Raw genomic sequence first — 16,669 nt, forward strand, 5'->3', positions numbered from 1 at the left:
TGCATCCCTGTTCCATCTACCTATGTAATGAATATGAACTCTTTGCATGTGTAAAGTGCTATTTTAGGCACTGGGAATGCAGCAGTGAAGAAGTCAGGTAGGGAGCTGACCCTTATTCCACATTGCAGAGTGAAGGACTGACACTAAATAATTGCACAGTTATTCATTGGCCAGGGTGATAAATGCTCGGAAGGAGAATTTCAGAGTGCTCTGAGAGCACGAAATGGGAGATGCCTCATAACTGGGAAGCCAAGCAGGCTTCTTTGCACTCAGAATGCACAATGGGACAGCCTCAGAGCACTGGCTGCAGACCCCGTCCTGACTCTGGCCACTGGGTTGCGTGAGGTTGAGTCCTGCTGGTCTGACTACTAATTCCTTTCCTGACAGATGCTTCCAGAACAAGGCTCTCCCTTCTCTGGGCAAAACCATTCGTGTGTCCCTAGAATCAGTTCCCTGGAGCAATCTACCTTAAGGATTGAATCCCATAAAAGCAAAGCAGAAGAAGGAGGGAAACAAGGCAGAAGTCCCTTGTCCTGGTGCCCCCCAGGCTCTGCCGGAGGCTGTTGGACCACAGCCACAGAGCTGCTGACCACTGTGGATGCCACGGAGTGGCCCAGGCCCATGGAGGGACGGTATTTCCTCCTGGGACCTCATCTCTGTTTTATGCCCCTGCGTGGTCCTGACCCAGATAAGCCACAGGGGAAAAGAAGTCTCCCTGCTCCTTGCCGTGGGGGAGGTGGAGCTCTCTCCCCTCTGTGCGTGTTTGAGGTCAGGGCAGTCGCCAGGCAGGGCTCAGGCCTCTCCGAGGTTGGCTGGGAATTACACCCGGGAGATGGTTACACTGGCCTTGTTTCTGCTCTCTGTGGCTTTGCCTGGATCTTCAAGAAAGGGACCGAAACCCTCTGCTTTGTGCGACGGTGTCATTTCTTTGTGGGGACAGGACTTTTCGGCTACTCCCAAACTGGCTACCTGTTAGCTGTGGCCGCTCATTTCCTTGCACACAGAGTAGCAATTACACAGCCAGAGGGCATCCACTGTCGCGTCTGTTCTCCTCCATGACGGGCCCTCTGCCTTCTGGAAGCAACTCTTAAAATAAACATACAGACTCCTCCCTCGGTTATCTGCCTGGGAACAGGACGAGGCCACCACCTTGAACTGCTCCGGAGCCTGGGCCAGTGGGTCCAGCCGGGGACTGCACGGCGCAGAGTGGAGGGCTGGGAGGGGGAGTGTGTGCATGGGTGAGTGCGCTCAGGGCACACTCCCCGCATGTGGAGCCAGGACAGGCTGTGCCCTGTCTTTTTTAAGCTTACCAAGAAATGGTTTCCACCCAAGCAGCACGATGATAAGACACTGGCGTGCATGAAGCTCGTCGCAGGACGAAGAGCCACAGCGCTCGCGCAGGTAGCAAGACACTGCACAAGTGAGGAGAAAGTGAGTGTCCTTGAGAATTGGAGCCAGAAGGCGCCTTTGACGCCCATCCCTAAATTAATTGGAGGAAGCCGAAGGCCACGAGGTCAGCTGTATTGTCCAATGGAGTGGTCACCCCCTCCTCATGCCCAGCTCCCATTTTACCCGAGACAGGCCGATTCTGCAGCTCAGCCCTGGCGTCTGGGAGGCCCCAGAACAAGGAGGCCTTGATGGAAGTGGAAGAACAAAGGGCGGGGTCGCGTTGGCTCCTTCCTATAGGTCTCACGAAAATCGACCATGCTTTCCAGTGGGCTCGACTTCTGCCAAGCCCTCCGAGGGCCGGTGGGGGTTTACCACGCAGCGTGGGCATGCTCTTCAGGAAGGACCAGCAGGGGAGCCAGAGGTCCAACCACTCACCAACACCCTCCACGGAAAAGCTTGTCCACGGCGACGGCATCAGCTTCCTACGGGGTTTGCGCCACAGGAGTCCAGCCCGGGATGAAATCCTGAGAATTTCAGAATTCAGAAGATAGGAGCCCTCCATCCAACACCGAAGGATGCTCTCCTTTCGGACATGCCCGATGGCCCTTCCCTGGGGTCCAGCTGCGTGTTAGAAATTCCCTGTCCGCAGGGACCCACACCGACGAGCGTGGAGTGCACTATGCTGGATGTGACGGTCCCTGCATGTGCTCCCATGTGTGGACAAACCAGCACCCGAGCTCAGTGCTGAATCTGGAAAGATGACCAGGACGGGGATCCAGCCTTTGAGGACTCAGAGGACACAGTCAGACAGAGCCCACATTTTAGTGCAGCGTGGGGAAAACAGGCGGTGGCCAGTCAGCATTCTGGGGGTGCATGTCCTCAAAGCTCCTTTCTTTCCCATGAGCTGAGTGAGCCCGATGGGGGGCACCGGGAGAGTGGGGGCTCCGGCTGGACTCCCGTAGCCTGCACCTCTGCAGGGGCCATGTGGGGAGGGGAAGGGTCAGGAGGCTCCTGAGGGAGCCTGAGAGAGTCTGTCCTGCTCAGCGTGGACAGACGGCGGCTGCAGGATAAGGCTGCCAGGCTGGGAGGGGTCGCTTGCTGGGTCTCGGGGCATCCCAGCTTCTCCTGCTGCAGCCCCCTCTCACCCAGGAGCTTCTGAAGCAAAGGGGGGCTGACTGGCTGCAAAAGAAAGACCCCAACCCCACAAGGTGTTTCGTTTTGGATTGATGATGAGTCCTCCCAGTCCAGCTTTCAGAGCTCTGTGTCCCCCCTCACCAGCCCAACTGGCCCCCTGGGCCCCGCCTCGGCCTCGGGGCCCCTCACCCACCCCAGTGCCATGTGGTGAGATGCTGTCCCTCTGGGAGCCGACGCCAAGGGCAGCCAAGGGGGCGGGACTGGCTGGGCTCCTCCCTGCTCCTCATCCCTTCTTGCTGATGCATCTGTCACTGCACCGCCCCACACTGTCTCCTCCCACACCTCGTCCCCCCCATGCCAGAGGACCCCCGCTCTATGCACACAGCACCTTGTAGCTGGGGCGCATCCCCACTCTATGACAATCGTACAGCACGTGTCTCCTATTTCACTGCCGCACAGGGCACCCCGTGTCCAAAAGCCCGACGGCTCCGGGCCTGCGGCCCTTCAGAGCACGGTACGCACTGTCTCTGGGTCCCCAGCGCCTGCTCAGTGTGGCCGGCGAGCTCCCAGCAGATGCCCACGGAGGACTGCATCCGTGGTGGCCGCACAGCAGACCCCAGAGAAGGCTAGTGCCTGGAGACGACCATGTCACTGTGCCCATGGACCTGCCTCTGGGCTCGACAGGGCCCGGGAAAATCTGGTGTCAGCTCCTCAGTGGCCCAGCCTCCCCCAGCGGCGGATGCCCGGTGCGGTCAGAACAACCATGTGTGCTGTGCTTCCTCACGCCGTGGCCGCTGGGCTCCAAGTGAGCCGGAGAGAGGCAGGAGAGAGAGGAGACAAACGAGGGAGGGTCCCACAGTGCGAGGCCTCGGTGCCCATATCATTCATGGACCCGGAGTCAGCCGTTCTGGGCCTCGCACTGGGAAACACACGGCTCTCTGCTTTCATGTGGAATGGCCACTCCACATGCCAGAGTTCAGGTGAAACCGAGATCTTTTAGAAGGAGCGAGCTTGCCATACAACAGACCCTCCGTGCTCTGAAAGCTGGACAATGTGAAGAACAGCACTGGACGTGCAGAGGGGACATGGTTCCGCCTGAGCCGCCCAGGGCTGCGCTCTGAGAACAACGCACAGAAGGCCACGCCCACAGAGCCGCAGGGGCAGGGGGGCTTGAGGCACCTCCTAAAATTGTATTAGTTTGAAAACTGTGGGCCGAAGTTTCTGTGGACTGTGCTGGAAAGGCAAAATACGACTTTCCTTCAGAATTTATCATCCTCTGTACTCAGCCCAAGTCCCCATGACCCAGCATCCTGTTCTGCATCTATTTTTCTGGAGAGAGACCTCGGCGTGGGTGCGAATTCCAGCCGAGCCAGGAGGGAGGTTTATCACAGGCTGTGTGGTTGCCATTGCATTGGGAGGTCAGACGGGGGGGAGTGAAGAGCCGGGCGCGCGGAGGGGGGCACAGGCTTCCCAGCTGAGGGAGGGGGCTCGGGGGCCTCATCCTGGGACCAGAGCGCCGGTCCCACCGCCCTCCGTGGATGGGGCAAAGGTAAAGACACACCTGCCTTGCGGGGCTGGGGCCCGGACTTGAGATTCTGGGACTCTGCGGGGAGACCGGGCAGCAAGAAAGCCAGACCAGACCTCCGACCGTCACGACCTCAAGCCACGGACCAGCTCACGGATATAAACCCCCCGCCCGCCGCCCGCGCACATGCAGCTCTCCATGGACTTGCCTAGGGTCTGTGAGTTGGGGCGAGGCCCCCTCGAGTTCCCAGCACCCACGCCTCCGGGCTTGGACGGCTGGTAAAAGGTCGACGTTCGAAAGGCCCTCCGGATCCTGAAACATAAACACTGCATAAGAATGTTAAAAAAAAAAAAAAAAAAGATGGTTTCCATCATTTTCCCAGCTGTCTGAGTTAATGGGCTGCTTCTCTGAGAACTGGGGAGATTAGCCTTAAGAGGAGATGCAGATGGCCAAGTGTGACCCTCGGGGGACCCAGCTCGGGGCCTGTCACACAGCTGTTTCCTGGTCCCCTCCCCCTTCAGTAAACACTCGGTGAGCCGGTGAGCCGAGGGCCTGGACTGTCCCAAACCCTTTGATGTGTGGGGAGGAGGTTGGGGGCGCAGATTTCAGTGAACTCGAAAACCAGGCGGGAACCTCTGTGACCCTGAGGGCTCGGGAAGGCAGCTGGGCTGTGAGCAGGCTGGGGGCCCCATGGGAAGACCGGGGCGCAGCCCCCAGCCCACCCCGGCCTCGCCAGATCCTGTCTGTCTGAGTAGGTGGCGTACTGGGGCCCATATGAGTGAAAACACTTCCATTCTCGGTTTCCATAATTACAGGCCCTGGCGCCCCTGCAAACTGGGGAAATGCTCCCACACAGGGACTGAACACCAGGCACGAGGAGGGGTCTCGGGAGTGCCTGGGAAGGAGGACCGCGGGTGGAATGGGCGTGTCTGTGTGCAGGCCGCAGCCGGTGACAGCTGGGTGACAGCTCAGTGACGCAGCCATGCCGGCGAGCGCTGGGCGTCCACGCAGGGGATTACCACCCAGCTGAGCGGGGCTTGGCTCTGCAGGTCTGAGCTGGGTGCTGTCACGAAGCATCTCACGTCATGGCCGGGCTGGGGAGAAGCGGGGGGCCAGGCCGAGGACGGGAGGGTTAGCTGCCCGTGTGTCTGAGTGCCGGTCGGCATCTGTACCGCGTTGGGGGCGATACTCCCCTCGGACGGCTGTCTAGTGGGTTGCAGGCGGGCACGCAGGGCACCCCTTGGGTGAGTGCCGCTCAGAGCGGACACCCAGTCCGTGAGGCCCCTTCCTGCAGTTTCTGTCTCCCGTGTCTGACTCGTGTGTCAGACGTAACAGCACACACAGGGAGCACAACACGATTTCCTGCTCTCCATTTTGCCTTCTTGCTAAACAGTCTCAGAGCATTTTCTTTTTCCTGAATCTGCTATAAAAGATCACCAAACTGTCCTCAAGTCCGGGGAACCCAGCACCTCTGCGGGCCCAGAGGAGCGGAGATTTATTCTGCTTTCCCGAGTCAGGGCCTGGAGACTTCTGCGGCAAGCGGCTTAGCGCTGGCGTGAGCACTGGCCGACGCGGGCACACACCAACTCCCACAGGCCATGACACAGAGGACCTGCTGGGCTGGAAAGGCCTCACCTGCTCATTCCAGCACCTTCCTTTCCCTCGTACAGAAAGTGAGGTCCAAAGACGTCATTGGCCCCTTGGAAGAAGCCATGCCAAGGCCCTTCCCGAATCCCACTCCGTCTCTTACCTGTACCCCCATTCCCAGCGTGGGAGTCGTGGAAGGCCCCGAGGGCAGCCCCACCCACCCTGTCCTTTGCCCCGCTGAGTGGGCCCAGAAGTCAGGAAGGTGCTCTGGTTCTCCCCTCAAAGAAATACAGGGGTTGTTTTACTAGAAGGTGAGGGAGAGGAGAGTATTGCCCCAGACTTCCTCGCCCGAAGCGTGGTCTGTGGTCTGAATTCACCATCCGCCCCCACCCCCCACCCCCGCCGGCCTGTGTGTGATGCCGATGGAGGACCTGGGCTTCTCGGCAACGCGGGCCCCAACCCTGTACCTGCCCAGACTGGCCTGTGGGAGGCGGGAGAGTAGGACCCTCTGAGGGGGAGCCCTGAGGGTCTGTGGAAACTGCCTACACAAACCCAACGATGATTCGAACATTAGTTCTGCCAGAATAACTCTTTATGAATGAACCAAGGGGAAGACTAGGTGTTACCAAAGACACAGGCTTCCAATGACAGAGTGAATGATCACGGGGATGGAAGGCACAGCTCGGGGAATAGCGTCAGGGGTACTGTAATCGGGGTACATGGTGACCCATGGCAGCTCCCTTGTGGGGAGCACGCGTAGCGTATAGACTTGTTGAATCACCGCGTTGTGCACCTGAAACTAGTGTAACATCGTGTCAACTATACCAATAAAAAAATTTTAATAATATATTTCACCTAACCCGATTTATCCAAAATATCATTTCAACATGTAATAATATAAAAATTATTAATGAGGTATTTTACCCGATTACTGTAAGTCTTAGAAATCCCGTATGTGGATAACTTACTTAGAGCGCAGGTCAGTCCCCATGCTTAATTTTCATTGTTTAAGGGGAAATGTGGGTCTGCCAAAACAATAAAGTCATATTTAATGGCAAAAACCACCCTCCAAAACTAGGTGCTCCTGCCCTCCATCCCAAGCTTCTTGTCTTTTTTTTTTTTAAGATTTTATTTATTTATTTGACACAGACAGACAGCTAGAGAAGGAACACAAGCAGGGGGAGTGGGAGAGGGAGAAGCAGACTTCCCCCTGAGCAGGGAGCCCGATGCGGGGCTCGATCGCAGGACCCCGGGATCCTGACCTGAGCCGAAGGCAGACGCTTAAGGACTGAGCCACCCAGGCGCCCCCCAAGCTTTTTGTCTTTGACTAGCTATCAAACACCAAAAGATTTATAATTTATAATTATTTTTAGAACAGATACAATTCCATTTCAATGAAATTCATGAGATGTAAGTTTCTTGGAAGATTTCTAATTTTGAAATAATTCTGGCTTCACAGGAAGTTGCAAAAACAGTAGAGATGCCCCACATACCCTTCACCCTCTTCCCCTCGAGGGTTACAGCTCCTGAAACTATAGTCTGTTAGTGAAGCCAGAAAGTTGACATTGGCACAGTGTGCATGTGCAGTGCCATGTCATTTTATCACCTGTGTAGATGATCCCCGAAACCACGGGATGTCCCATCACCGTGGAGATCTCCCTGTTACGCCCATTTCCACCCTGGCCGCTCGCTATCCTAACACCTGACACCACTGGTCTGCTCTTTGTCTCCACAGTCTTGTCATTTTGAAGTGTTCTGTAAGGGTTGCCCTGAGATCTCTCCACACTGGTTCACTTCGTTTTGCTGCTGAGTCACATTCCACGATATCCACAAACCACCATTGTTCAAACATCACCTCTTGAGGTGGTTTCCAGTTTGGGGCTATCACACATAAAGCTGCTATGAACATTTGTACGGAGGTTCCCATGTGGAGATTTTTATATCCCTTGGACTGATGCCCAGAAGTAGGATTGCCAGGTTGTATGGTAAATGTATGTTTAGGTTTTTAAGAAACTGCCAGACTGATTTCCAGGGTGGCTACACCACCTTACACTCACACCAGTGATGGATGTGAGACCTAGTTACTCCCCAGCCTCGCCAGCACTCGGCATTGTAACTATTTCAGCTGTTGGAATATGTGATAGATAGATAATAGATAATATAATCTGATATCTAATATATATGTATTCGATATGTTATCTATGGAAACTTATGTGCTCGTTGGCCATCTGTGACTTCCTCCATGAAATACCTGTTCATGTCTTTTGCCCATTTTCTGATTGGGTTGGTTTTGTTTTGACTCTTGAGTTTTAAGAGCTGTGTAAATGTCCTGTGTACAAGTCCTGTGTCATCCATCCCAGTCCATGGCTTGTCTTTTCACCCTCTTCACCTCAGCTTTCTGAGACCAAGAGTCTCTAGTGTGGCTGAGGTCCAGCTGAACTGATTTTGTCCTCTGATGGATCCTTGTTTTGGTGCCATGTCTCTTCATCACCCTTGGCCCTGAAGATTTTCCCCTGAAAGTTTTATAGCTTGATATTTTACATTTAAACCTATTACCCATTTTGGGTTAATTTTGTATAAGGTGTGAGGTTTAGCTCGAGCTTCATTTGCCTCTTGCATGTCCAATTGCACTTATACTGTTTGTTGAAAGACTGGGATATAAGACTAAAAAATTGTTTTAATTTGTCATTTTATTTATGAATACATAGGTGAAATTACATTTCTTTGAGGTAGGTTTTTTTTTTTAATTTTATTTATTTATTTGACACAGAGAGAGAGCACAAACAGGGGGAGTGGCAAGCAGAGGCAGAAGGAGAAGAAGGCTCCCTGCAGAGCAGGGGGAGCCTGACGTGGGACTCGATCCCAGGACCCCGGGATCATGACCTGAGCTGAAGACAGTTGCTTAACCAACTGAGCCACCCAGGCGCCCTTTGAGGTAGGTTTTGACAGTGAAACTCCTCATCAGGAGGGCTTTGGATCCAAAATGCGTACACAGGATCTGGTGTCTCTGCCTCCTCAAGGGCAGGGGTCTTACCCTGGGGCCTCGGTTTGGTGCTCTGTCGGTTTCCTATGGTGGGCAACGAGTGAGCAGAGTGGCTATCTGCCGCTGGTTGATGGCAAAATGAAAGATCTCCCTGTGTCCGGTGCCACCAGCACTCAACCAACTTCTCCAACTAACACAGGGCCCACAACCTGCTTTCTAGGCATGTGGGTGCACATGGAGCTTGTCTGAGGCTCAGGGCCATGTGGCTGCCATTGGGAGCTCTGGGTCTGGCCCCCAGAGAGTAAGAATCTGTTTTAGGAAACACATAGAATGGATGACTAAATGGCTGGAGTTAAGTCTAATAAACTCTGTCAGTCTGAATCTTCTCCTAGCACACGGCTTAAGTTTACAAGGCAGCAACTTTCACTGCATTCTTTATAAGGAGATTTAACATAAATTCAATTTTTTTCTTTCACCACCAAAACAAGAATGATTTTTATGCTCGTGTTCTGAAGAACTGAGGTCTGGGTGTGCATGTGGTGTTTGGGTTTGGTGTTGATAGAAAGTAATGAGAGTGAGGGCTTTTGTTCTATTGTCCTATCAGGCTCTCTGGATCCTTTCCTGTGAGGGCAAGGTTCTGTTTACTTGTCGGCCATCTAGTTAGTTTATTTTCATATTTCTGCCCTTGAGGGGGTACGTCTTCCTTTGGGAACTGGGGCGATGAGCATCAAGGCAGAGATCCAGTGACAGAACAATCCCCAAGGCTGTGGTCCACCCCTGATCCGGCCTCCCCACATGTGGCCTCCATTTTAGGCCATAGTGGGACATGCAGGCAGGGAAGATGTACAGCACCGGACCTTTCCTGGAGCCCAGGCAGGGGTCCAAGACACCCAGATAGGGTCCTGAGAGGATCAGGAGGACACTGATGTTGGCTGCTTTTCCGTGAGTCGCTCAGACCTGCAATCAGCATGACTGCATCATGGGGACACTGGGATGTTGTCGGATGAGTAGCATGAACCCTCACCCCATTCTACCCACCACCCCAGCGCCAGCCACAGCCGTTGAATAACCTGTTATTTGTCTGGACTGCGTGAAACACAAGCACCCTTCCCACAGCCTTTTCCATCTTATCGCCTCTACTTCTCCCCTACTGAGGCATTAAGAAGCCAGAGGATTTTCTGTGGGTACTTGTTGACTTTTTAAATACCAAAACAAGTGGTATAAATGAATACAGCAAGACTTCTGGGATGGGAGACATGGTCTTGCTGTGATTTGGGCAGGAAAGCCTTCATAGATCACGGGTTCTTAACTGGGGCCTTGAAAGGAGCATGTGAATTAAGTGGTGAGTCCCCCTTTCCCTTGGTACACTCAAAAGTCTCCAGAAGCCCCTTCATAATGGATCGTATGTGCGAGCCAGCACTCAAGGGTTAAATAGCAGAAAGCCTGGTTGTAGACAATGAGATCCAGATTTAGGCCGAAATTTGAGTTGATACATCCCAGGCTCCATTCCCTGGGAAAATAAAGAGAAAAAGGTGAATCTCATCTGGTGGTGCTGGAGAAAGTCCCCTTGGAGAGAGACCATCACACAGGAAGGGGCTGGGAGCTGGGCAAGGAAGTCATTACTATGACATTTCCAACTTGCAGCTCCAAATCCAGAGCAGATGGAGAGTGTTAGGTTGCATTTCTGAGCTGGATTATAAATCAGCTCAAGGTAACCTTGGCATTTCCTGAAAACCACTGCAGCCTCACTGGGGGACATTCAACATTCCATTGCAGAGAGCTGCAACAGATCCTGCTGTTTAGGGCAATTATAATTAAAAAGCAAGATTGGCAGAGTGGATTAAAAAAATGACTCAGCTGTATGCTGTTTATGAAAAACTCACTTTAAGTTCATCAGCATAGTTAGGTTGAAAATAAAAAGATTGGAAAAAGATATCCCATGAGACTATCAATGGAAAAAAGTCATGAGAAGCCATATTAATTTCCAATAATGTGGACTGCAGACCAAAGAAAATAACTAAAGACAAAGAAGGACAATACATAAAGATAAAAAGATCGACCCACCCAGGAAGACATTACAATTCTAAATGTGAACACAAAAAACAATAAAGCCTTAAAGTACACGAAGCACAAACTGGTAGAGCTGAAGGAGGAATAAATAAATCCACAATATGGTTGGGAACTTTGACACCCACCTCCCATCGCCTGGAGAGAAAATCAGCATGGATAGAATATGAGCAACACAATATACCAACAGCATCTAATTGGCACATGTATAACCCTTGACCTCAGAACAGGAGAACACACATTTTTTTTTTCAAGTGCCCATGAACATTTACAAAAGCAGACCATATCCCGGACCAAAAACAAATAGCAAGGAATGTAAAAGTTGGAAGTCATACAGAGGATATTATGTGAGCATAATGGAATCAAGCTTGAAATCGATAGCACAGAGACAAAAAAAAATCTCTGAACACGTGGAAGGTAAGCAGCACACTTCTGAGAAATCCATGGATTCAAGTGGAGGTATCACAGGAAATGAAAAAAATGTAGAACTGAATGATGAAGGAAAATGAAAACACAGTGTATAAAAGCACGTGTGGCTAGGGCAGTGTGGAGAGGAATATTCATAGTAATAAGTGCTTATGTTAAAAAAGAGAAGTCTCACTTCATAAATCTAAGTCCGTACCTCCAGAAACTTGAGTTGATACATCCCAGGCTCCTCCAGAAACTGAAAAAGAAGAGCAAAACAAATGGAAAGGAGCAGAAGGAAGGAACTCATCAGGTTCAGAGCAGAAATCAGTGAAATAGAAAACAGGTAAACAGAGAAAATGAATAAAACTACAAGTTGGTTCTTCAAAGTAAAAAATCAATAAAATTGATAAGCCTGCAGCAGGAGGGCTCAGCAGCACCAGGATGGAAACGAGACTGTCCTGCAGACATCCCTCAATCGTTAAAGGGATTACAGGGGAAACAAGGAAATGCTATAAATAACTTTATGCTCATAAATTTGAATATTTAGAAGAAAAAGGCCTTCTTTGAAAACCTAACGCTGCTAAAACTCAACCAGGGTGAAATAATCTGAATAGTCTGAGAACGATGAAATAAATTGAATTCATAATTGAAGGTCTCCTGAAAAAGAAGTCTCCAGGCCTAGGCACTTCCACTAGAGAATTCTACTAAATACTTGGGCTTTTGGTTCAAGACATTATTTTTATTATAATGGTGCAGGAAGGGAATCCCTACTTTTGCAGAGTATTCTTAGGTACTGTTTCTTCTTCCTGGAGACCCTGGGGCAAAAGCAGCTGTGCTGGGTGTGCCCAGTCCTGTGGGTTCCCTACTTTCCCGTCTCCCAGGGGCCGAGCACCAGCTTCTCCTCCAGGGTTTGGGGCCGGAGCCCATGAGTCTGACGTGCTGAAGGGCAGGTCCGTGAGCAGAAAATCCTGAGCTCAGAGAGACAAATCCCAGGAGGCACCACTGGAGCCCTCAAGTGGGATTAGGGGCAGTCAAAAGGCCAGCCGGGGAGCTCACCGGATGGACTGTCATTTCCTGTTCTCAAAATTTCCTTTAGGATCTGCAGCCTGGCTGCCGTGTGGGGAAGAGCGCTGGCCCTGGCGCTGTGGGCCTGGCTGGTGCTCCTGGCGAGACCCTAAGACCTCACACGGGGGCCTGTCCCGGCCGGGTCCGATCCCGCACACAGGGAGACACGGGGGGGCCTGTGGGTCAGCGGACGGGTGTGCGTGTGTGTGCATGTGAGGACATGTGTGCAAGAGCGTGTGTCAACGTGCACGTGCATCCGTGTTTGAGTGTGTGTAGAAACGGGATGGGACCTGTGTGTGAGTGGGTGTGTAAGTGTATGTACAGAGCATAGTTGTATCTAAAATGTAAAGACCATTTTTAGAAAATATAACCAAAGCCCCATCATCACCTACAAATCCTAACAAAAATCCTTCATGGCCTCCACACCCGGTCAGAGTTCACTCCTCCAGCTGTCTCAGAGACGCCGATGGGGGGGCTTGCTGAGTCAGGGTCCGAAAGAGGCCATGCTGGTGGAAACGTCCCTCACTGTCCTGCACGTCATTTGCTGCATCAACTGCTCCTTTATCCTCCAAAATCCCTCTCAGTTGGTCTGTTTTTGGGGCGCCTGGGTGGCTCAGTCGTTAAGCGTCTGCCTTCGGCTCAAGTCATGATCTCAGGCCCTGGGATCGAGCTCTGCGTCGGGCTCCCTGCTCAGTGGGGAGCCTGCTTCTCCCTCTCCCACTCCCCCTGCTTGTGTTCCCTCTCTCTCAAATAAATAAAATCTTTAAAAACAAACAAACAAATAAATAAATCTGCTTTTTTGAGCCTTTGCACCCAGAGGTCATTGTTCAGCGGGTTCCTCTGCCCGAGTGTTTCTGCGGGCTGGTGCCTGGACCTCAGGCCTCACTGCCTCCGGGTGCAAATGTTTGTCAGGAATAAGCTAGAGGGTTGTGTCCTGCGGGCAAGGGGCCGCTGCGTCTGCCGTGTCCTCGTTTGGGGTCACAGGGGCTGCTGAGGTCAGGCCCAGAGGGCTGGGGCTCTGGCTGGCCCTTTATTTGCGGGCTGCACGCCCACCCTGGACCAGCTCACACAGCAGGGCCGTGGTGCTGTTGCTTTTATGGGAACTTCAGTGCCGGGAGGAGGGTCCCCGTCCACAGCCTGCCCTGGACGGGCTCATGGCCCCAGGAAGGGGGTCCTGTGAGCCGCTCGGGGTTGGTGATGATGGCGGGGCCCCTGCTAGCCGTCTCCTCCTCAAACGAGTGGGCTCCCCGTTACTTCAGTGCTCTGCTCCATTCCCACGCTGGGCTACGGAGGGCCTCTCAGACACCTGGCAAAATCTGGGAGCTCTCCTGGCTGCCGAGAAACCACGGCACCGCGGGCAGAGCTGGACAGAGTTGCCAGATGAGTCTCGGGGCCTCGTCTTGAACGTTTCCGCACAAAGAGACGAGACGAGGGCAGATGGGGACTGTGTGCTGGGCTGGCGAGGGGGCGGTGGGGGCAAGGCCGCTGGGACGCCTCCTGGCAGCGCCACCCTCCCCCGTCCCAGTGCCGCACCTGTTGTCACAGGATGCTGCTGATAAGCTGCCGCAAACGGGGGGCATGCAGGGTCCAGGGCCTGCGGGTCTCAGATGACGGGTTCTCTGAGGGGCACAGGCCTGCCGCGCTCCGCTCTGGATGCTAGGGGAGCTCTAGGAACTGGGGCAGGACCAGCAGCAGAGGGGAGGCCGCACACAGCAGGGTGTTTGCCCTGTGCCAGATAGACCCTCCCTGCCCTCCCGCCGGAGAGCTCAGTGAGGGGCCTCACCTGCTGGTCGCGCTCGTCCTGGGTCAGGGGTGACAGCTGGTGTCGGGGGAAAGGCTTGTGCGTGGCCCCCAATGCACACGTAAGCGATGAGGCCCTGAGATGTGTCCGCGTGGACGATGCTCGTTTCCACCAACAGGAGGCCGCCTGGGGAGGGGCGCCCGATTTGGGATTCCAGGGCTTCTTCCAGATGAGACCCGGGTGCCGATGATGGCAGGAACATGAGTGCTGGCTCCGCCGAGGACAGACACTGGCGGGAACAGTGAAAGGTCCTGGCCAGGTGTGGGGCCGCCTCGGACGACCAGGCGGCTGTGAAGTCTGGGAGTGGTCAGGTTGTCTCTGGTCCACCACTAACGAACAGGGGACGGCAGGTGACCTCCAACAAGATGTTTCCCTCGTTCCTTTTTCCTTTGTCTCCTAATCAGGAGATTTGACCAGCTTGACATTTTTACCAAAGGAGAGAGGGGGAGGGGGTGTGCACTCAGGTCAAGTGCCTGGCCCCGCGTCACCCCTCAGCCCTGTTCCCCCTTCTTTCTGGAAGCGTGGTCTGACGCTGGGGCTTCGCTGTGACAGCTGAAAGCAGGACCACAGTCCTCGGCGGGTCCTGCCAGGGGACCTCAGTGCACCTCAGACACCACACACCAGCCCCGTCGTCCCTCAGGAACCGAAGCCCCTGGCCTGCAGCGAGTGGGGAGGAAACGTTTGCTGTCACCACCTCGAAGGGCACTGTGAGCGAGATCGTGTCCTGGCGGGAAGCTTCTCCGTCTTCCCCAAGCCCCTGCTCCTCGTCGCTGACGGTTGTTGGCAAACTTCCGAATGGGAGGTTGCAGCTCAAAGCCCCTCCCAGAAACCTGGAGCGGCAGGGCCCACAGGTGCTTCCCTGGGCAGAGGTGGCTGCAGCCGTAAATGGTCAGAGCTTTTCTGTGGTTTGTTCACGTAGGATGATGTTCAGCAGAGCCACGCTGGAGTCCTCCAGCAAACGTTCCTGCAATTTGGGGGAAAACATCGCTGGAAGCCTCAGTAGGTGGTCGTCTGAGGCTAATGGGGGGATCCCTTGAATTTCCAGAGCGTTCACAGGGCTCGGGGGTTCCGGCTCTCGGCCCACACGGGTTCGTAAGCTGCTTCCTTCTCGAGGCTTTGTCCGGAGCCGTGACATCGCGCTGGCCGCGAGGGACCTGGCGCCCACGCCGTCCCTGGGGTTGTCCACCCCCTCGTCTCAGTCTCAGTGAGTGAATTCAAAGTGCCAACAGCGCATCCGCATCCGGCAGACTTTCTGATCTCTCTTCACAGAAGCGGCTCCCACTTACAAAGTAGGTAAACGCGTGGCAAGAGAGACAGTGCTGGTTTCCCCCGGCTTGAACAGCTTATACTGCCTCTGGTTTTAAGCTTTTAAAAGCAGATAAAAATTGTTTTACAATGCCATTGATTTGTTGTGACCCCTTTTTACTAAGGGCTGGGGATACGGTGCTGCAGGTGACAGAGCCAAGAGAAGCAGCCCGGGCGGGCACCGTGGCGGATGGAGCCGGAGCTGGTCGACCACCGTGGCGCCCACCTCCCCCGCCCAACCCCCAAGCCGTCCCGACGCGCTGCCTCCACCAAAGCCGCGGCCAGTGGGGATCTGTCCTCCCGGCCCACGCAGAGCACAGCTCGGACACACAGGTCGTCTTTAACAACGTGAAAAGGCACCCTCTGCAGGAAGACAGATGTGAACAGATCCTGTTTGTGAGCTTGGCATGGGATGAGGGAGGTGTGTTTGTGCATGCACGCACACAGAGTGTGCATAAGGAGCAGAGGGGAGGAGAGCCGGGGAGCCCCAGGGACACCCCCTGGGCAAACTGCTCTCTGAGGAGAAAGACAAAAAGAGGGTAGGAGTTGTGTCAGCCCATAAAGCTCTTAAACCCCAGGGATTGGGGGGAGGCCAGGGGAAATCGGGCAAAGACTCAACAGTAACCTATAAAAAAGAAGATAAACGCTCCCTGAGGGGAGCACTTAAACCAATTATGTTGGATCCATAGACGCATCATATGCAGTTATTAAAAATCAGATATGTCTTTGCAGCCATAAAGCAAACTCTACAAGTTTAAAACTACCACCTAGAAATATAAAATAACAAATACTGTTCCCAGTGCATAACTAAGCAGAAAAATGGTACACAGTGAGCATTCAGAAAGAGAAACTATGTTTAGAAACCGAGTATGTGACCCGTGTGGGGTTCCCATGTTGGGAAGTGAGGGCCCCCTGAATGGACGGGTCCTTGGGCATCGGGAGTCCCCGGATCCGCGTGGAGAGCCCGCGTCTGGACTAGATCCACATCAGACTGGGATGTGAGCAGGAAATCACTGTTGGTGATGTCCGACTTGCCTCTGAAAATCTGAGATCCGCGGCATTGCCTTAGTTTCGGGGGGCAGGTGGCCCGACCACCCACACTTGAGCCTGGAAACAGGGAAATCCTTGTTGGTAAAACTGCTGCCCGTGAGAGTTGGGGCTCAGTGGACTGAGCTGTGAACGGGGCTGGAGGTGTGTGGGGGACGAGCTCGGGGATGCTGGGCAGTGTGCAAGGAGAGGGGAAGGGAGCAGGGGCAGCTCACGGTTGCAGTCCCTTGGGGCTGGACGTGGGAGACCAAGGGCTTCCAGGTCACGGCAACGCGAGGTGGGACTTGGAGGAACAGAGGCCAGCAGGAGGGCAGCAGACCTTCTCCAGCGAACAGAGAGAAGAGGCCCACATGCGTCC

Source organism: Neomonachus schauinslandi, chromosome 13 (genome assembly GCF_002201575.2).
Source record: "Neomonachus schauinslandi chromosome 13, ASM220157v2, whole genome shotgun sequence".
Lineage (NCBI taxonomy): Eukaryota > Metazoa > Chordata > Mammalia > Carnivora > Phocidae > Neomonachus > Neomonachus schauinslandi.